We start from the raw sequence: 19,475 nt of genomic DNA on the forward strand, positions 1-19,475 counted from the left end.
GGTGAGTATGTCTCACAACACAATTGCTTGACTTATTACACTTACTTTGGTTCTCGTCGGCAATCAGAATGGTCCTTGTGTAGCATACATAACTTCCCTAACAAGCACTTCAAAATTCAGTCACGCCATTAACATTTTGCCACATAGAGTGCTCCGTGACAATGTGGCATATGTTCTGTCCACTATTATATGCAGTGTGGGGAATATCAGAGTGGGGAATATAATGCACGTTATCAAACAGAACACCTACCACATTCTGATGGTGAATAAAGGTGTCGATCAGGCCATATGGAAGTCCATGATTTCCTGAGGTAGATGAACTAAAATTCTGTGGCTGCTTCCCTAATGAAGCAGCAGCCCATGGATGTTCGGTATCCATGCACAGCCACTTAAAGTTTTACCCAATGGCAGCTTCACCTCAGTCAATTTCCCAGAACTTTGCTTTAGTTTGATACAACGTAAAGCAAGTAGGGAAATAGGTGCCAGGCTGAGATGGGCACTGGGGACAGTAATAATGACTCTCCTGCCGCTTTCCATGCTTTGAGCACACCTTACAGCGATGGCATGGACAATCCTTTTTGGTTGTTTTTGGAATGCGATCAGCAAAGTGTCACTCCTGCACCCTTGCCGCATCCTCCAGAACATATGAAGTGGAGGCTGCTGCTTCTGTATCAGCAGTGAGTCTTTCAATCACAGACATCTATAAGTCATAGAAAGACATGAGTCTTCCTGTGGTCGTAAGACAGTAAATAACATGCACATTGTATGTTGTCATCTGGATGAGGTGTGTAAACAGTTTCTTGTACCAAGTGTGAGTTTTACTACAAGCATTGTTTGGTTGAAGAACCTGGTCGTTCTTGACCACTCCACCTATGTACTTATTGTAATCAAATATACAGGTGGCCTTGTGGACTTCGGCCATCTGACCCCAAACTGTGATGGGGGACGTGTTCTCATATTGAATTGTAGTGAGCACATATACATCATGCCTATTTGAGAATTTGACTGCAAGCATTTTGTTGGAATGCAACACAGTACTCTAGGATTTCTAGAGCTTCTTGCAAACAAGATCCTGCTGGAATCCTTTGTGGTGACAATGAACTGTACCAAAGGCCACAGTGTCAGCTTTGTGGAGCTCACTGAACAGCTCTACTACTCTATAGAAATTGTCCACATAAAGGTTATAATCTTTGTAAAGGAGTGGCTGGGCAAGCTCCCATACAATCCTCCCTGTGACCCCTACTGTGGAAGGGCAACATGGAGTGCTTCCCTGTATCCACTTTCAAACTGTACACATAGCCAGATTAGCTCTCACACAGCATGCACAGCTTGATGCCATAGCGAGGTCTTTTGCTCACGATTTACTGTCTGAGCAGCAGCCTCTCTTTGTACAGGATCAAGGACTTATCTACTGTTATATTTTTCCAGCAGTATAGATCTCTGGAAACCTGGCAGACAAATGTTTCAACACAGGCTGAATTTTGAGCAACCTGTCATGGTCTGGATGGTCCCGGGGCAATGCAGCAGAATTTTAATTGAAATGCAGCATGTGCTGCAATAGTAAGAAACAATCTCTGCTCATGTAAGGTGCAAAGATGGGGGTCATCGAAACCATGCGAATCCCCCAGTTGGACTGCAAGGTGGGTTTCTGCACTAACCCTATTTTGAGCGTAAGGCCCAAAAATATCCTCAACTCCACCAGCATGCCCTCGAACAGGGCCTAGAGTGCCTCCATGCTCCTCCAGAAATGTGTTTGCTGCACAATTTTCTGAAGGCAGTCAACATCCAAAAAGAGATGGACATAGTCGACTGGCAAAAAGTTGGTCGTATCGACTTTACATCCAGCATCACCAGTAAAAGGTAGAATTTGTGGCTGAACTAAATTTGGGGGCTGCCAAGAAAGCACTTTCCCTGTGCTTACTGTCGCATGCACCTGCTCTCTGGGTTGGACTAACCCACTGTTGTAACACTGCACAGACTCTGCTTGCGAAGGGACAGCATGACTGTCCTCATCATCTCTCTCAGAATCACTGGAAGTGGTGTCGTTGGATGGGACTCCGCCAACTAAAAAATCACTCCCAGATTCAACTTCATCGCCCTCTCCCTCAATGCTGTCTCAGTATCTGCTGTCTCAGTCTCTGATCCTGCCTCGAAGCTGTCCACCATAACCCGAGTTACGGCTTCAGAAGCAGTCATCCAAAGAGGCGCCATCGCTGCTACTGGCTCAACTTTCCCTCTAAAACACTAGCCTGTAGAAAGGGAGATATGTTGTTAGCAAAATTGCTGTTGGTTGTGTGTGTGTGACGTGTGCAACAATAAATGTCAGTCACATTACCTTCGCTTCTCCCTTCAATCAGCAGAATCACTAAAGACACAGAAAAAAATAAAAAATACATTATTACTTTACCTTGCCGCAAATCCATTATCACAACCATTAGTGCTAGTGCAGTGCGACAATCATTTTCGGTGCTCCCATCCCATGACCTCCTTTTTTTCCCTCACTACCACCCACCAAAGGTGCCCTTCATCTCTCCATATTCCCCCTCAATTTGTTTTAAAGTGCAGGTAACGACTGGCTTTACTAATCCTCTCAGTTATTCACATGAAATACAGATCGGTTCTTGGCAGCGGGCATATAAATCTTCTGCACTACTTTATGGCGTTAAAACTGCCACTAGACAAACATCCAATCTCTTTCTCTAGCAGGAACAGAATCACAAGAGTTATCTTGAATTTTTATTGTTGCCTGACAGCTATCTATGCCTGAAAGATAGATATATATGTATGTATATAGATATATATATATCTCTTCTAAAAATACCCCTTGGAATATATATACATATATATGTATGTATATATATATATATATATATATATATATATATATAGATATAGATATAGATATATAGATATATATATATATAGAGAGAGAGAGAAAGAGAGTCTCTCTATATATCACTTTTTTATATATTTGTGTGGTTTCCCTGTCGGCTGATCACTGCCCCAGGAAAACCACACATTTATAAAACAAAGTGATATATATATATATATATATATCTGTATTGATGTCTTTGAAAGGGATGTTATTAAGCAACTGAAGAAAGTGAGATACCAAATGAGTAAGAATGAACAGCACAATCTGACTAAGGTACAAAGGGAGGCACTGCAAGGATTAAAGGAAGATGCCAGTATTGTAATCAGACAATCAGACAAAGGAGGGAACGTTGTTGTTTTGGATAAGGATGTTTATATAGCAGAAGGATTGAGACAAGTAAATTATGATACATGCTATATACCGGTTAATTGGATTGATGTTAAAAAATCCAACACACAATATTTTGATATGTTGCTTGATTGGAGGGATAAAGGGTTACTAAATTGGGAAGAGTATCAGTTCCTGAAATGTGATTCACCAGTGATCCCCATTTTGTACCTAAATACATAAAAACAGTGCCACCCACCCAGGGAAACCTATAGTATCTGCTATAGGGTCTCTCTTGGAGAACACTTCTAGATATATAGATTACTTTTTGAGACCTTTTGTAGAGAGTCGTCCATCTTACATAAAAGATACAACACAGTTTTTGAGGATAATTGATGGAATCCAATGGGAAGATGATTACCTTCTTCTCACCATGGATGTCACCAGCCTTTATACTTGCATTCAACATGATCTGGGGCTTGCATCGAGCCGACATTTTTTGAGGGCAAGATCGCTCTCATTTCTGATGCATACAGAGATGATTTGTGATATGATCAGCTTCTGTCTCAGTATGAACTTTTTTCTTTTTGATGATAGGCTGTACAGACAAATTCATGGTACAGCAATGGGGACTTGCTTTGCACCCAGTTATGTGAATCTGGTTATGGGTTGGTGGGAGGAGCAGTTGTCTATGAGTTCACCAGATTATGATGAGAGGGTCATTTTATGGTGTCTCGGTATATCAATGACATCTTTGTGATTTGGAAAGGTGATGAGAAATCAGCAAGACGTTTTGTAGCCTGTTTGAATAGGAATGACTATAACTTACATCTGAGTGAACAATGCAGTAAACAACAGATTCCATTTTTGGATGTGGATGTGATGGTCCAAGAGCAATCACTAAGGACCAAACTACATAGAAAATCCACAGCTGGCAATAGCTTATTGAATGCGTACAGTGCTCACCCACTGAATCTCATTGCCAGTATTCCCTTTGGGTAATTTTAGAGAGCGCGTAGGATATGCAATACGTGGGAACATTATCAGAAAGAAAGTGAAAATATGATTTTACGCTTCCAAGAGAGAGGGTATAACAGCAAAGTTATCCTCCAAGCTAAAAGAAAGGCAGCTAATATAAAGAGGGAGAGCTTGCTTTACCCGAGGGTGGAAACTGATGGTAGTGAGCAAAATATGAGATTCATTACTACCTATTCCAACCAACCAAGCTTTGAGAAAGATTTTGAACAGAAGCTGGCACATATTACACACTGCCTATGTTTTAAGCAATGTCATTCCCAATGTACCCTTGATCACTTTTCAGAAGAGTAGATCACTGAGAGAGGATCTAAGCCACAACAGAGTGACTAGTGATAATGTTAGAGGTAGGTCACCAGATCATCCTGTTGGCTTTTTCTGCTGTAGACAGTGTAAAGCGTGCAAGTATAGCAGCAATTGCTCTGAAGTGTTCGGGGATAATGGTCAATGGACCCATCAAATCCGAGGACATTACAATTGCAATACAGATTTCTGTATTTACTGCCTGATGTGCCCTTGTAAAAACTGTATGTGGGCAGTACAATACATAAGGCTAAGAAGAGGATTTTGGAGCACATTCGATCTATTCATAATCATGATCGAACATACCCTGTGGCAAGGCATTTCCATGAGAAACATAATGGGGATGAGAGGCTGCTGAGTTTTGCAGTCATTGATGAGATTAAGCCTAATATGAGGGGAGGTAATAGAGAGAAAAATGATCATTAGGCTTAGCACTTTGAGCCCGGGGGGACTTAACTCAAGTGAGGAGATGAGTGTGCATTTAGGTTAATTAGAGTTGCTGGATATGGATTTTGAATAACCTTTACTATTTGTATTATTTATGATTTTACAGTATATTTATTGGGTTGATGTGACAGGTTGGGGGAGTGCTCACATACTAGTAGGTAGTAAGATATATATCTTTTCTGCAGGAACACATGAGTATTAAGGAATATGTACACTGCATTGCCAATATAATGTTCCAAAGTACAGACATTCAGCTTGCATAATGCCTTTATAATATGGGTTGTATAGATATTAATATTATTTATTATATAAATTATTTATGTAATAATATTTTAATAATATTTAAATAGCAAATAATGTCGATGAATTCATGATTATGAGATTGTTTAGCATTTTATATGGATTTGGCCATTTTAAGATGGCGCTCAAATTTGCACAGTGTAATGCAACCATGTTTTCCTGTAGTCCTTCATTTGTGTTTAGGCAGGTAGTGATATATAGTTTGTGTATAGCAAACTCCCATGTTGTACGTGAGCAAGGCTACGGCTGAAACGCGTTGTCCTGGGAGGAACCATTGGACTTCCATTTGATGTTCGGGAATCTTCTATATGATATTAGAAGGATTGTGAAATATATTTTCTATATATTTTTTTATATATTTTTATATATATATAATCCATCAAACGGTCCACATTGTAGCGTGCAAATTCACGGGTGCACACGTGAGGAAAGGACCATTCCTCTACAATCTCCAAACAAACAATTGCAAAGCAATTGACTCGTTGCACTCCAGGAGAGTTTATTACTTAAACCAAAAAGTGTACTCCAACAACACCACCAACGCGTTTCGACCTCTCGGTCTTGCTCACAGTTTATAAAAAACCTTCCCATGAATCTCTTTTATAGTTCTTTTACCCACTACCACCCAAGTGCATTATGGAACATGTGGTCTCAACAAAATTAAATATAACAAAAACATCTCAAAAATCCCAAGACCGATGTTTTACATCACCCATTAGATTCAATGCTAATAAAAACACCAAGCAATTACTCATAATGTTAATTACCAGCAAAAAAACCCACAGGAATTAAATAAACATCATATTGTTCCAAGTGGGTATGAGAGACGCATTGGTGGTGTTGTTGGAGTACACTTTTTGGATTAAGTCTTGGAGTGCAACGAGTTGATTGCTTTGCAATTGTTTGTTTTTGGATATATACATATATATATATATATATATATATATATATATATATATATATATATATATATATATATATATATGTGTAGAGATAGATAGATAGATAGATAGAACTCTCTCTATATATAATATATATATATATAATATATATAGAGAGAGAGTTCTATCTATCTATCTATCTATCTATCTATCTATCTATCTATCTATCTATCTATCTGTCTATCTATTTCTACACACATATATATATATGAAGCACCAACGTTGCCAGACATCCAAGGCTGCTACTTCAGTAGCGGTCCAGGCGTGGACCTAGCCATCCACATATTATTGCCAGCAATCCTCCTGTTACATGCAGAGAGTTCCCGGACACCAAGTGGAGATCCAAAAACGTTATTCACCAATGCTTCCTCCCAGAACAACGCGTTTCAGCCGTAGCCTTGATCACAAAACAATTGAGAGTGTTTCACAACCAACTATATACCACACCCAACATGCACATAAGGACAAAAATAAAAGAAGGACTATCAGATCACCCAGCTATTACATAGTATGCAAATGTCAGCCCCATCTTGGAGTGTCTAAAATAGCCCATACGCTGTACCAAAATTGATCTTACAATTGCAGAATTATCCACATCATTTACTCTCTTTATATATTGATTATATTTCTATATGGTCCTCCAAATGACCTACATATTACATATAAAACATTAAATATTAAATATTAAATATTATTAATAACCTAAAAGGTCAAAATAATTATTTGCATTCATTAAATATGCGATATTAAATATTAAATATTAAATATTATTAATATCCAAAGTGGTCCAAACCAGTTTTTAAAAGAGCATACTGTACACTTGGATAACGTTCTGTTCCTAAAATATCCATTGACCGACACACGTACCTAAAGGGCTAAGCAGGGGAATGTCCAAAAGAGAAGACATAATATTGTTGACAATGCTTGTCAGAAACTGAGTTTTAATTTAGCCCTCCCATGGTTCACTTTATGTGAAAGGGCCACCGCTTCTGTCACAGTGTTGGCCTGGCTAGTGTCTTAAATAATTAAAGAGCTGCAGTAGTTCTATTTTACCATTTTAGACTGTGGTAAATGGCTGCTTTTGTCTGGAAATGTAACAGCATTTGTTGACAATGCAGTGGGCATCATTTTCATAATTTGCTGTCTTGTACTTACTTGAAATTAAAGCAAAGTGACACAATATTGTGTGGAATTATGTGAGGAGGGTAACCTAGCCTTTAGTGTTCTTTTATTAACACAAAATGCTCCCTTGCATCCAAAATAGACCCGAGAATAAATTTTGCACTATGAAAACAGAGCTAAATATAACAGAACAGGAAGAGCAGAAACCAGAAGCTGCTTGTGCTGGCTAAGTTTGTTATTTTACTCATAATTATGCAAACCAACATAATCATGTAAATTTCATTAATTTATCTTCTAAGGAGTAACACAAGATTACTGAAATTGCTCCAATTACTCCGCTGTAGTTTTCATGACACTTCACAAATCCTATACTCATTTCATGTTTTATCTTTTCGGTCATATTGGGCCACTTAGGCAGAATTTGAAATATTTTATTACATGTTCCTTTGAAAACTATTTTTTCTGCAGATTTTTATTTAAGAAAAATATTAAACTGTCTCTAGAAAGAGAAAAGAGTTTTGCATTGCTTCCCTCTTTATCTGAATTGTTTATGGTTCCTTTATGTGAAGATGCTGTCAAGTGATACCTAGATCACACCGAGCAATGCACCAGCTGCATTCAAAGACTAACAGTCTGCTATCATCATTTAATTTGGAACTGTCACCGTTTCTACTGTCTGTCACTGTCATCAAGAGTTAGGAAATATTTCCACACTAATGAGGGTGTGGCCATTAGCAGGAGACATTTAGGTCATTGCTTTGGCATGTGAGTGAAGGTGTCTCCTCTGAACTCCAAAAATATAAAGAGTGGGAGCTGTGAGCATCCTTTTCAAAGCTATGGTATCAAATCCTGATTGACAGGTCTGTTGAGCCACATGTAATAGTTGGGGCACACTTGAAAGGGAGAGACAGAATTCTAAAACAATTCTTGTTTACCCACTGTCTAGTTGCTGGAGGACCTTGCTTTGGTCCTACAAGACGTTTATTTCTGGGTTTGTTGTGGGGGCTCTGACAGTTTCAAATAGAATGTTAGTGTTGGATGCAGGAGGACACTAGTAATTGCCATGGTACAATCCCCACACACTATCAGCTTCAGAGCCCAATTTCAATGTGACTGTAGATTTCACCATCTTCAAAATGTTCTGACACATGACATTTTTGGCCTGTGCAGCAAGGCAAACAGGAACTACTGAAAATATAGGTAGGGTTGTCCCAGGGAACTTTTACCCCAATTGGTTAGGGAGTACCCAGGAGTCACCCCACTCCACTAGCTTCCTGCAGGTATAAATATGGCACCTCCTGAAACCCACTTCAAAACACTTCCTAGACCCGTGGATGATCAGTATAAAACTGGACCCACTATCTGTAACCTGGGAGGAACCCTGAAGGACTGGGGACTTTCTTGCTCTTGTACCCAGGACATAAAAGTGGACTCCAAGGGTCAGTTGGCTGACCTCCTGTGTGGCTACAGAGATACAACATGCTTAAAGAGCCTTTTTGCTGGATATAACCTATCTGACGATTGGCAACTGGACCTGGACTGAACCCTGCTGTTGGTCTCTGCCTGACACCCTGTAAGTCTCTGGGTGCCTCCTATGAGGTTCTAGCAGCCTTAGAAGTGTACTTGTGTGTTGATTGGTGTATAAAAGGCTAAGGGCCTAATTTAGAGTTTTGCAGATGGGTTAGTCTGACACAAATGTGACGGATATCCCTTCCTCTGTATTATGATTCCTATAGGCTATAATGGGATCGTAATGCGGTGGACGGGATATCTGTCATGTTTGTGATGGAGTAACCCTCTCCACCAAACTCTCCAGCTCCATCAAGTTCAGCCTCTAATAACACCTAGGTCCAGGTCTACCGCAACCATTAGCTATTATTGGCGATTTACTTTTTTTGGAACTATATCAACTGAAAACTTCAAAAATTCTTATTTACAGTTACATTCTTTGGATTTATTTTCTTTTTGGTGTCATTTTGTTCATAAAACTTCAATCTTTGTTATGTGACTTGGGATTTTTGTTATTTTGCATTTTAAATGTGTTACTGTATTTGTACTGCATAAATACTTTACACAGCGTCCTAAATTAAGCCTGTTTACTCTGTGCCAAAGCTACCAAAGGGTTCATCTCATGGTAATGTAGTAACTGTGAGGACTTACCCTGACAAGAGTTGTGTTTAGTCCTTGAGGAGGGTAGTCCTCACCAAAAACAATAATCCAAATTCTTACATTGGCTGTGCTATTTAGACCCTCTAGGGCGGCTGTGGTCTGCCAGGTCAGAATACCTCTCTTTTGAGTGTAAGTTTTTTGTTTAATACATATTTACTTATTTCTTATACAAAATCACCATCTTTGATTTTCTGTCATGTTAGCATCCAAGCAGTAGGGGATTTGACATTAGGAACAATGTTGCAGATTAGATTTGTTTATGAACATTGTCTTTGGTTTTGGCCCTTTTGGGAAGGATAGCTGAACATGTAATACGTGTGTAACAGAGCTGATTTTCTTGGAAGTGGCATTTGGGCCTCAGAATGTTGCAGCTGTCTCCCAGTGGGGTACCAATAGGCCCCTGCAGCCTCTGTTGTGCCGGAGGAGGGACGGGGAGGGCGGGGGCTTGGAGGGCACGCGCTCCATGGGGCCCCCTTTAGCACTCTGCACAAGCAGCGCTCCTGGCTGGAGGTGGGGCGTGAGGCCTCCCTCCATGTATTTTGCAAGGGGCACCCCTCACGTTCCGTTACGCACACACAAAATAGTGTTCAGACACTGTATGTAATGAACCCAGTAACTTTGAGCCTTACACGTTATTTCCTGTTCTAGATCAAACGACGTGTGCCTGTCGGTAAATGTGGTGGCGATACATACCAAAATCAGTAACTCTGGACCTGGTATTACAGTTCCGGTTAGCAGCCATCTCTTAACGGGGACCTGAACGAAGACTACTAATTTAATAAAATCAGTCCCACGTAAAGAATTAGAAATAGCTTAACTCGAAAAATATACAAGGCTATCATACTTGCATTGCTACTCTTTTACAAGGGATAATTATTTGATGTATCCCTTCTTGAAAACGCACACTATGACATATTCTATTAATTTAATTATGTTTATGTACAGAACTCGTAGAATATATCAGAGTCTACAGTCTCGGAAACACAACACTTTTTCCCCATGACCGCTGATTGTGTTGCTGGGTATTTTGCGGCATTCTTTTCTCTACAGGCTTTCCACAGCTGGGTGCCTGGCAGGCTGTCAGGCTCCAATAGTAATCGTCCAATTTGGCCACCGCAGGCACCATTTAAAAAAGTCGCAAACATGTCAATGATGAACAGAGTAATTTAATTAACGTCTGTTCCGTACAATCATTTGTGGAACACTGAGAGAATTATCTTTCTTTAAAACTGAATCAACAGATCAGGGACATCATTAAATAAGAATAATAATACATCAGCACTGCATAAATATTGAGTAAATGAAAACTAAGCCCTTGTCTGTGTACCAGTTTGGATGATAATTCGGTGTTTAACACGGGAAATAATGGAGTCAGACAATGCCAGCAAAAAATGTTCACTTGACTGTTGCACAGAAATAAAGAATCATATTTATGGGGCAATCAAAATTAGGAATAACCTTTATTACAATTGAAATATATTAGGACTTTTTGCTACATTTTTTTTCCCTTTTTTTATATGCGTTCCTAATATATCTATGTTTCTTCTTAAACTTTCATATTGTGTCTTGATATTAATACAATTCACTGAAAATAACTCCACATACAACACATAAACACATGGAGTATTCACTTTCATTTTAAAAATGAATTTATAAAGTGTGTTGTGAAATCTATTCCACGCCTATGCTTTTGTTTTATCAAGAATGTAGAATGGTTAACTTGTTCTAAAAACATTTTTTTCAACTGTATCGGTCTGTCCAATCACTTTCTTCAAAGGGTGAGGGCTCATCTGCTGATTCTCAGTGGAAGAACCCGAAGGTATGAATTCATATTGCTAAGGATAACTTTACACTGCTAGGATTTTTAAATTAGCACTAGTTCGAATAAGAATAAAGAATTAGCATGCTTGTTCCAGATTGCCTTCTGACGTGATTTAATACCACTGAGTTTCAGATGGGAGTTGTCTTCCTGTGCACTTTTTGCAGACCAGAAAGGTGAAGGTTCCTAGGTGAAGGTTCTTATCATACTACAACATGGACATGGTGTTGCACGTGTACGGCGCATACAAATTTAAGTGTGGGATCTGGAAGCTTTTTCACTTCATGTCACTCCTAACAGACTACTTGATCCATTACTTGTGATTTGGGGAGTGGCCACTTGTTCCTGTAGCCTGATTAAGAGTCCAGTGAAGTAGAATTCCTCTGTGGAGTTCAACGTTGAGTGATTATGCCTAGCCCAGTGTTCCCACTCCTGGTTTCTGTAGGTGTGGGAACATTGAAATCAAGTTTAGTCGCCAGAAAAACCAACCATTAAAATCTTTTGAGGCTTCGGAGGCCATTTGTGTGGGACTTTTAGGATGAGTTCACTTTCTAAAAAGTTTCTGGTTAGTTACCAAGGACTTAATTTAGATTTTGGTGTTATTACCACCAAGCCGCGTCGGCCCGATAAGACCGTCATGTATATGTCTGTAGTAGCCCTGAGCCCATTAGCAGTGACCCCCCCTAAAGTATACAGCCAATGCGGGTATCCTACTTCTGCCTACTGCAACAGAGGGGTGTGTGTTTTCTCTGTGGTCCCGTGGCAGCAGCGACAGAGTGTCCAGTTGTGCCCAGCTGGAAACGGAAGTGGACTCTGGAGAAAAATAATGTTTTCACCCCCTTTCTACCCAAAATCCACAAGTCAGAAGTGTGGGTGTGTGACCTCTTAAATTAGGCTAAGGTGACTCATATTAGCGCAGTGACATCTACTACCCACAGTGGTCAACTCAAATCCTTTTACTCAGACAGGAGTAATAAGATCATCAAATCAAAAAATGAGAATCAATAGCCATAAAGAACAACAATATGCAATAAGGAGTCAGTAATTCATACACACCACGACCCATGTAGCCATGAATCACCACACCAATGTAGTAAAGTTGAAACATTTATTGCTCTTTTATTAACAGTGCTAAGGTCACGTAAATGATGCACAAAACCAAATGATAGCAATACAGAAACAACAACGGCTGTCCAAAGCATCTGAAGAACATCAATCTTATGAGAGCAATCATCATTAAACACTCCAACAGAATTATGCAGAATAACAACAGAATTATTTAAGAAATAGCTACAGATTTAATCCTAGCTACTAAATTCTAATTTAGAAAGCATGTGAGGGACTGGGCTTTGTCACATGCAAAAATTTTAAATAAGACAAAAAATAATTCAGAAAACATCTAACTATGGCACTAACAAAAATATGCAGTTGGATTTCTAAAGGGAAAACCTGCAAAGGAAAACAAATGCACAATGGTTGTAACTCTCCTAAGTGAAACAGCAGCTAGCAGAGTCTTCATCAGCAGAGCACAGGAACAGCAGGTCTTCAACAGTCAGCATCAGGAACATGGAAAGGGGCAACAGCTCAGTAATATTGGGTCTATGATATCTGCACTGTTAAAATCATAAGTAGCTGGACAGAGGAGCTGCACCAGAACTGAACTGGAAAGAAACTGAACAGAAGCTGATTTGCATCAGTGCAACTTTGCTAAATTAAAGTCCCAAAAGTTACTAGCTATGCTTCTATTGGACAAAACTATGAGGTGGGATAGTGCACAACCAATTAAATCCAGTCTGAGCTTCAGTTGTATCTTTCTTCATTCCTTCTTCAAAATAGGCTCCGGTCAATGCTACTCTCGAGTTTGCAGTTTCCTCAAAATAGTAACATAGTAAAAAAACAATACAGTACACAACATTTCAGCTAACATTATTTCCTACCAGAAACTAAAGTCCATTGTTAAAACTTGCAATATTTATCACAAGGAAGCACAGAGTGAACAGAACTGAGAAAGCAGTAGCTTTCCACTGTGAGCTTTTAATACGATGTCTAATAAACAATGTTTGCAAAAGCATTTCAGTAAAGGCAGCATACCATTTCAACACTGCTTCTGGAAAAATACTAAACCTAGGCCTTTCACTAATGCTAATACATGAGAAATAAAAAAAATCTAATAATAATTGCACATCATTAGTGTTGCTCATTAATATTAATCATCTTTTGTCAGTACATATAATTATAATTCATCAAAATACATTTTCACAGTCATTTATTATTTCACAGAAAATTCAAAGTGGCGGACACCATGTCAACAATATTTTAAACATGCACGTTTTCTTTTTCTAACTCACAGTTCTCTATTTAGGCCTTTTAACACATGTTAATTATTTTGTTTTGGTTACTCATATTTTAATATTGTTTGCTGTCTAACAGAAGTGGAGGTGAGACAACCACTTTTTGCTTGGTGTTAAGGCACATCCAAATCTTCTTGCCGGCAAGTGTGGCTAGAGTCCCACCATCAGCTACTCTTTCCTATGGCTTGGTCATGGCAGATGGGATTCCTCAGCAGAGTCGGCGGGACTCAGGCGTGTTATTGTCTATGGGACTGCCAACATCTAAATCCAGCAGACAAACCGTAATGGCAGTGGACAGGGTTTCAGTGGGAAAACCGATGGCAGGACCATTACTGCCAACATCTAAATCAGGCCCTATCTGTTTTCAGGGAGTTTAACATTCCAATCCAGAAAACAGTAAAATCAGTACTCTTGTTTGAGCCTAGAGGGGATCATTTTTCAGCCTGTGTCTCAAAAGGGAACATCCTAACAATAGACAGACCTATTTCCATGGGGAGAACTAAGATATTTTCCCTATTGGGACACATAAATGTTACACACATACTTACTGTTTTGCATTTATGTTCTGCATGCAGAAATACACTCTATTGATTTGGCAGTTTTCCACAAACAGTCATGGCATGTTATGTGAATATAAAAGTAAGGCAATGCAAAATATAAATATAATCCTTATACACAAATTACTGACTTCCACTCTTGGCCCAGGACCCTGGAACTGTTACTACAGTTTATCTATTCTCTCAGTGCAAATCCCACAGGAAACAGTAATTGCTCTTTGTCAATCGTTTGATTGCTAGTGTTATACAAATCTTGGGCATTAGGAAGAGCAACAAGCATTGGCAAAGCCAATAGGTCTCTCTTAAACAAGCAATATTGGCTTTGGAAATGTGTTTTGCCATGTTGTACACCAGTGTGGCAGCTTTTCAGCATGGCTAAAAGTTAGTGGTGTGGAGAGTCAGAGTGGAGTAAGGGAGTATAGTGTCATAGAGTGGATTTGTTTGAATGTCAAGGAGTGGAGTAGGAGGAAGAGAGTGTCATAGAGTTTAGTAGATGGGAGTAGAGTTCAGTGATTAAGTGGCAGAGTGTATCGTAGAGTGGAGTGGAGTGGATTGGGGTGAAATAGGGTGGAGTGAGTTGAAGAGGATTGAGGTAGTGGGGTTGACTGGATTGGTGTAGAATGGGGAGGATTGGGGTAGAGTGGGATGCATTGAGTGGAGGTGGTGTATTGGTGGGGTGGATTAGATTGGAGTGGGGTGATTGAAATGGGGTAAAGTGGGTGGGATTAAGGTGTATTAGATTGAATTGGGGTAGGTGTTTTGGACTGGAGTGATAGGGCTGGGGTGCAGTGTTTTGGGGTGGGTAGATTGGATTGGAGTGGATTCGATTGGAGAGGAGTGTGGTGGGGAGGATTAGATTGGACTATATTGGGATGGATTAGATTGGATTGGCTTGGGATGGATTGGATTGGCATGTGGTGAATTGGACTGGAGTGGGATTGATTGGAGTGGGGCAAATTGTTTTGGATTGGAGTGGGGCAAATCGTTTTGGATTGGAGTGGGGCAGATTGTTTTGCATTGGAAAGGGGCAAATTGGACTGGGACAGAGTGCAATATATTGAAGTGGGGCAGACTGGAGTAGGGCAGATTGTTTTGGATTGAGTGGGGCAGATTGGAATGGGGTAGATTGGAGTCAGGCAGATTGTATTAGGATAGATTGGGTTGTTGTGGAGTGGACTGAATGGGAGTGGGTTGGATTGGATGGGGTGGATTGGATTGGAGTGAGGCAGATTGGCTTGGAGCGGGGTGTATTGTTTTGGATTGGAGTGGGGGTGATTAGAGTAGGGCGGATTGGAGTGGGACAGACTGTTTTGGATTGGTGTGGGGCAGAGTAGAATGTGGTGGATTGGAGAGGGGTAGATTTTTGGATTGGAATGGGGCAAATTCAATTGGGACAGATTGTTTTGGATTGACGTGGGCCAGATGTGAGTGGGGCAAATTGAAGTGGTGCAGATAGTTTCAGATTAAAGTGAATTGAAGTGAAGTGGACTGGAGTAGGGAAGATTGTTTTGGATTGCAGTGGGGCAGATTGTTTTGGATTGGAGTGCAACTGATTGCAGTGGGGCAGTTTTTTTGTATTGGGGAAGATTAAAGTGGACAGATTATTTTTTGGATTGGAGTGGAAATATTGTTTTGCAATGATTGGACTGGAATGGGATAGATTGGAGTGGGGCAGATTGTTTTGGATTAGAGTGGTGCAGATTGCTTTGGAGTAGTGCAGATTGTTTTTGATTAGAGTGGGGCGAACTGGAGAGAGGCAGATTAGATTGGGGTGGGTTGGAGTGGATTGCTTTGGGGTGAGTGATTTGATTTGTATTGGGGTGGATTGGTGTGGGGTAAAGTGGGGTGGATTGAGGTGGATTGTAGTGGGACAGATTGGAATGGGGTGGATTGATGTGTACTGCACAAATATGAATTAAAGCTCCATTTCGGAGTTTACACATAATAAAGAAACAATGTTGCTTTTCAGTAGTTCGAACAAGGTAATTGTCATGTTTTCAGAAGAGCGCCCATGAGCAAAAAACAAAACAAAAAATGAGTGGAAAGTGATAAAGACAACTGAGTAAAAACAAAGAAAGTTAGCTTTAAAAAATAAAACTGCAATTTTGTTTGTCCTGCTGGGCATGTTTTTGCCAGTCACAAGCCTTCTGTTGCAGTTAAAAAGAACAAAATAGTACCTCAATCACATTAGGAACAATGGACAGGCACTAATTAAGGTGAATCAACCAGTGCTTAGTCCCTGCTCCACATAAAGGAACGGAAACAATGCCAGGTCTGCCTTGATGAATTACGAGGCTGTGAAGAAGAGTGCCATGCAAATCAACAAATGGTAAGCAACAGGCAGGCTCCAAGCCCTTCACTGTACAAAACAGAGTCTTGCAAGAGATGAATGCTCTAGCGCATGCACTCGCAGGCTCAACCCTAAAAATAGGGTAGGTTGCAGATCACGTTAGTGACAAAATTTGTATTAAACAATGATTTTGCAAATGTGTCTCTGTTTACTAGTATTGATATTTATTTAGTTTATTTATTTATAAAGTTGCATAAAGCACTTGCAAATCCATTTCAGAGCACTCTGGAAGAAGAGAAATACAGAAGAATGAAAAACGATTGATAAGGAGGATAAAATTAGAAGAAAGGTGATCGCAAGAATAGAAAAGATGAACTATGAGGCAATATCTTGGATGACCTTACTCTATAAACAGGGTAGCTCTAGCACCAGTAACATATGAAGGCTTTAGCGATAATCATTAATTGTATGTTTAGGCTGGATTTAAGCCTTAGAAGGTGAAGGGTTGCTTCAGAACGTTTTGAGGTGTTTCTTAAATTCAACAACAATTCCTCTTCAACAATATTAGTGCATTTATTGCGTGGCAATGGTGTAAACTACCAAAACAGAAGATAGCAAGTTTTTATTTCCTAGTTGCAGCAATATTTTAGTTGATTTCATGTCCACACTAGTCCATACCCTAACCATATCTGACATTTAAAATGTTCATTTTGATTTGGCCATAAATGTGCATTTGGTCTTGGCCATACTAAGGAACTGTGACCACCAATCATGGTTGCAAATTGTGTTTATTCCTTCTATCTAATCTGAAATGTGAATCATATATAGAAGAATCATAATTAGATGATCTTTTCCTTCAAGTTGTATTAAAATTAAATCATAACGTGTAGAGAAGCCCAAGTTTAAACATAATTTTAATGCTACATAGCAGACAGCAAAGCAAAAATGCCAAAGACAAGTGTGATTTCAACTGTGTATGGCTCACACTAGAAAATGGTCAGTCGGAGCAGCTAAAACATGCACATTTTAATCTAATATATGTACACATTTTTGCCCAATACAAGTCAATACGAAATGGCCATGTGACAACTATTGATTAGTTTAAGCAAAAACATAGCTAACATGTAGGTGTCCCGAACTTTTTTCCAAGGAAGCACTGAACACTCATAGAAAGTATCCACATCCACAAATACATACTCTGTTCTTCTCACAAAACCCAACTTCCCTTTTGTGGTTTTAAAATGATGTTACTTGCTTGCTAAATTGTGGTTTGTAGGAGTAGGGGCCAGATGTATCAAAATATTTTGCACTCGCAAACGGCGAAATCAGACGTTTGTGAGTGCAAAATCGTGGTCTTCAATGCATCAAAGGCATTCGCAGACAACAAAATGAAAATCGCAAAAATTGCGATTTTCTGCGTTGCGACCTGGATTTTGCGAATCGCAATTTGCGATTCGCAAAATCCAGGTCGCAAAGCAATTCTGCAAAAAATCGCAAATTGCAATTTTTCGCAGAATGGTATTTTGCACATGCAAAATACCATTGTCTGCAACCAGATGGTAACCTGGTGCAAAATTTAAAAATGCAGTGAAACTGCATTTTTAAATTTAATCTGTAAAGCACACATGCCCTTTTGGCATGTGTGTACTTTACATGGTAAAAAAAAAAAAATTGGGGTGCAGGAGAGGGGGCCTTAGGCCCCCAGCACCCTGGCCTTTTGCATTTCCCAAATTGCGATTTCTGGTTCAGAAATCGCAATTTAGGAAATTCAAAAAATTTGTTGCTGTGGGCCACCAGGAGTCTTATGATCTGAGTATCTTTGTGCTGCGGTTTTTAGTGAAGTGTGTAATTTAATTCCTTGAGGGCATGACCCCCCATCCCTCAGAAAGTGCATATGTACTAAAAGTATAGGGAAATTAACTTTCTAGTATTATATAGAGATATTAAAATCAGTCTCCAAGTTACATTAAATGTGGTGAGTATTGGAATTGAATGGTCATCACATTACTTATAGGAGAAAGTTGAGGTGATATAATAATAGTAATCTTGAGCTAACAGTGATTAAACATTATGGTGCTCATTATGACATTGGTGGTGTGCTGACCACCACTGTCAAAGTGGCGGTAATACTGCCAACAGGATGGCGGTAATTACTGCCAAATTATGATCATGGTGGTGAGACCTTCCATAGACAGCCAATGTATCACACCAACTGCCAGGCGTGAACACTACTGACCACAGCAGTAGCTACCTACAGCCAGGCGGAAGTCAAGGTACCACCAACCATATTATGACATAGCAAACCGCCAGGATTTCAGGGGCTGTAGCAACACCATCAAAAGCCTGGCAGAAACACATCACAGAAAACGAAAGACTCACCTTCAGGGACACAGAGGACTCTGCGGCCGTCATAGAACCGGAACTCCAAGTCTTCCCGATGCTCTACCACGCCATGGCTGCCCTGGAGCACCAACGCTGATGAAGACGACGACGGTGAGTACAGCCGCCAAGCACACAAGGGAGGGAGGGAGGAAAAGAAGAGTGACACACACACGCACAACAGAGTAAATTGACTGTAACAGGACCCACAAGCAAAGAATGCAAGGACAAACATCTGAGAACGAACACTGTAATTTGCTGCCAACAACCCCCATAATGAATAATGAAATCAAAATGTAGATGTCAATGTACAGATTGGGTCAATGGCCAGTCCAAAGTACCAAAGAGCCACCTGGCCACAGGGCATCATCCAAGCCCCAACTTGACTCCTGAAAATATCCGGACTTCACTGTTCAGGGGCATCATGTTGGAAATGGGCAGGCACCTCAGGGGGAAGGGGGCTGGGGGGCACCTCAGCTAGAGTGGCTATCATGCCCACTGGTCCTAGAGGGGGCTCCTTGCCCAAAGGTCTCTGGAGGGGTTTGTTAGGCCACAGTCTC

The sequence above is a fragment of the Pleurodeles waltl genome, chromosome 1_2 (genome assembly GCF_031143425.1).
Source record: "Pleurodeles waltl isolate 20211129_DDA chromosome 1_2, aPleWal1.hap1.20221129, whole genome shotgun sequence".
Lineage (NCBI taxonomy): Eukaryota > Metazoa > Chordata > Amphibia > Caudata > Salamandridae > Pleurodeles > Pleurodeles waltl.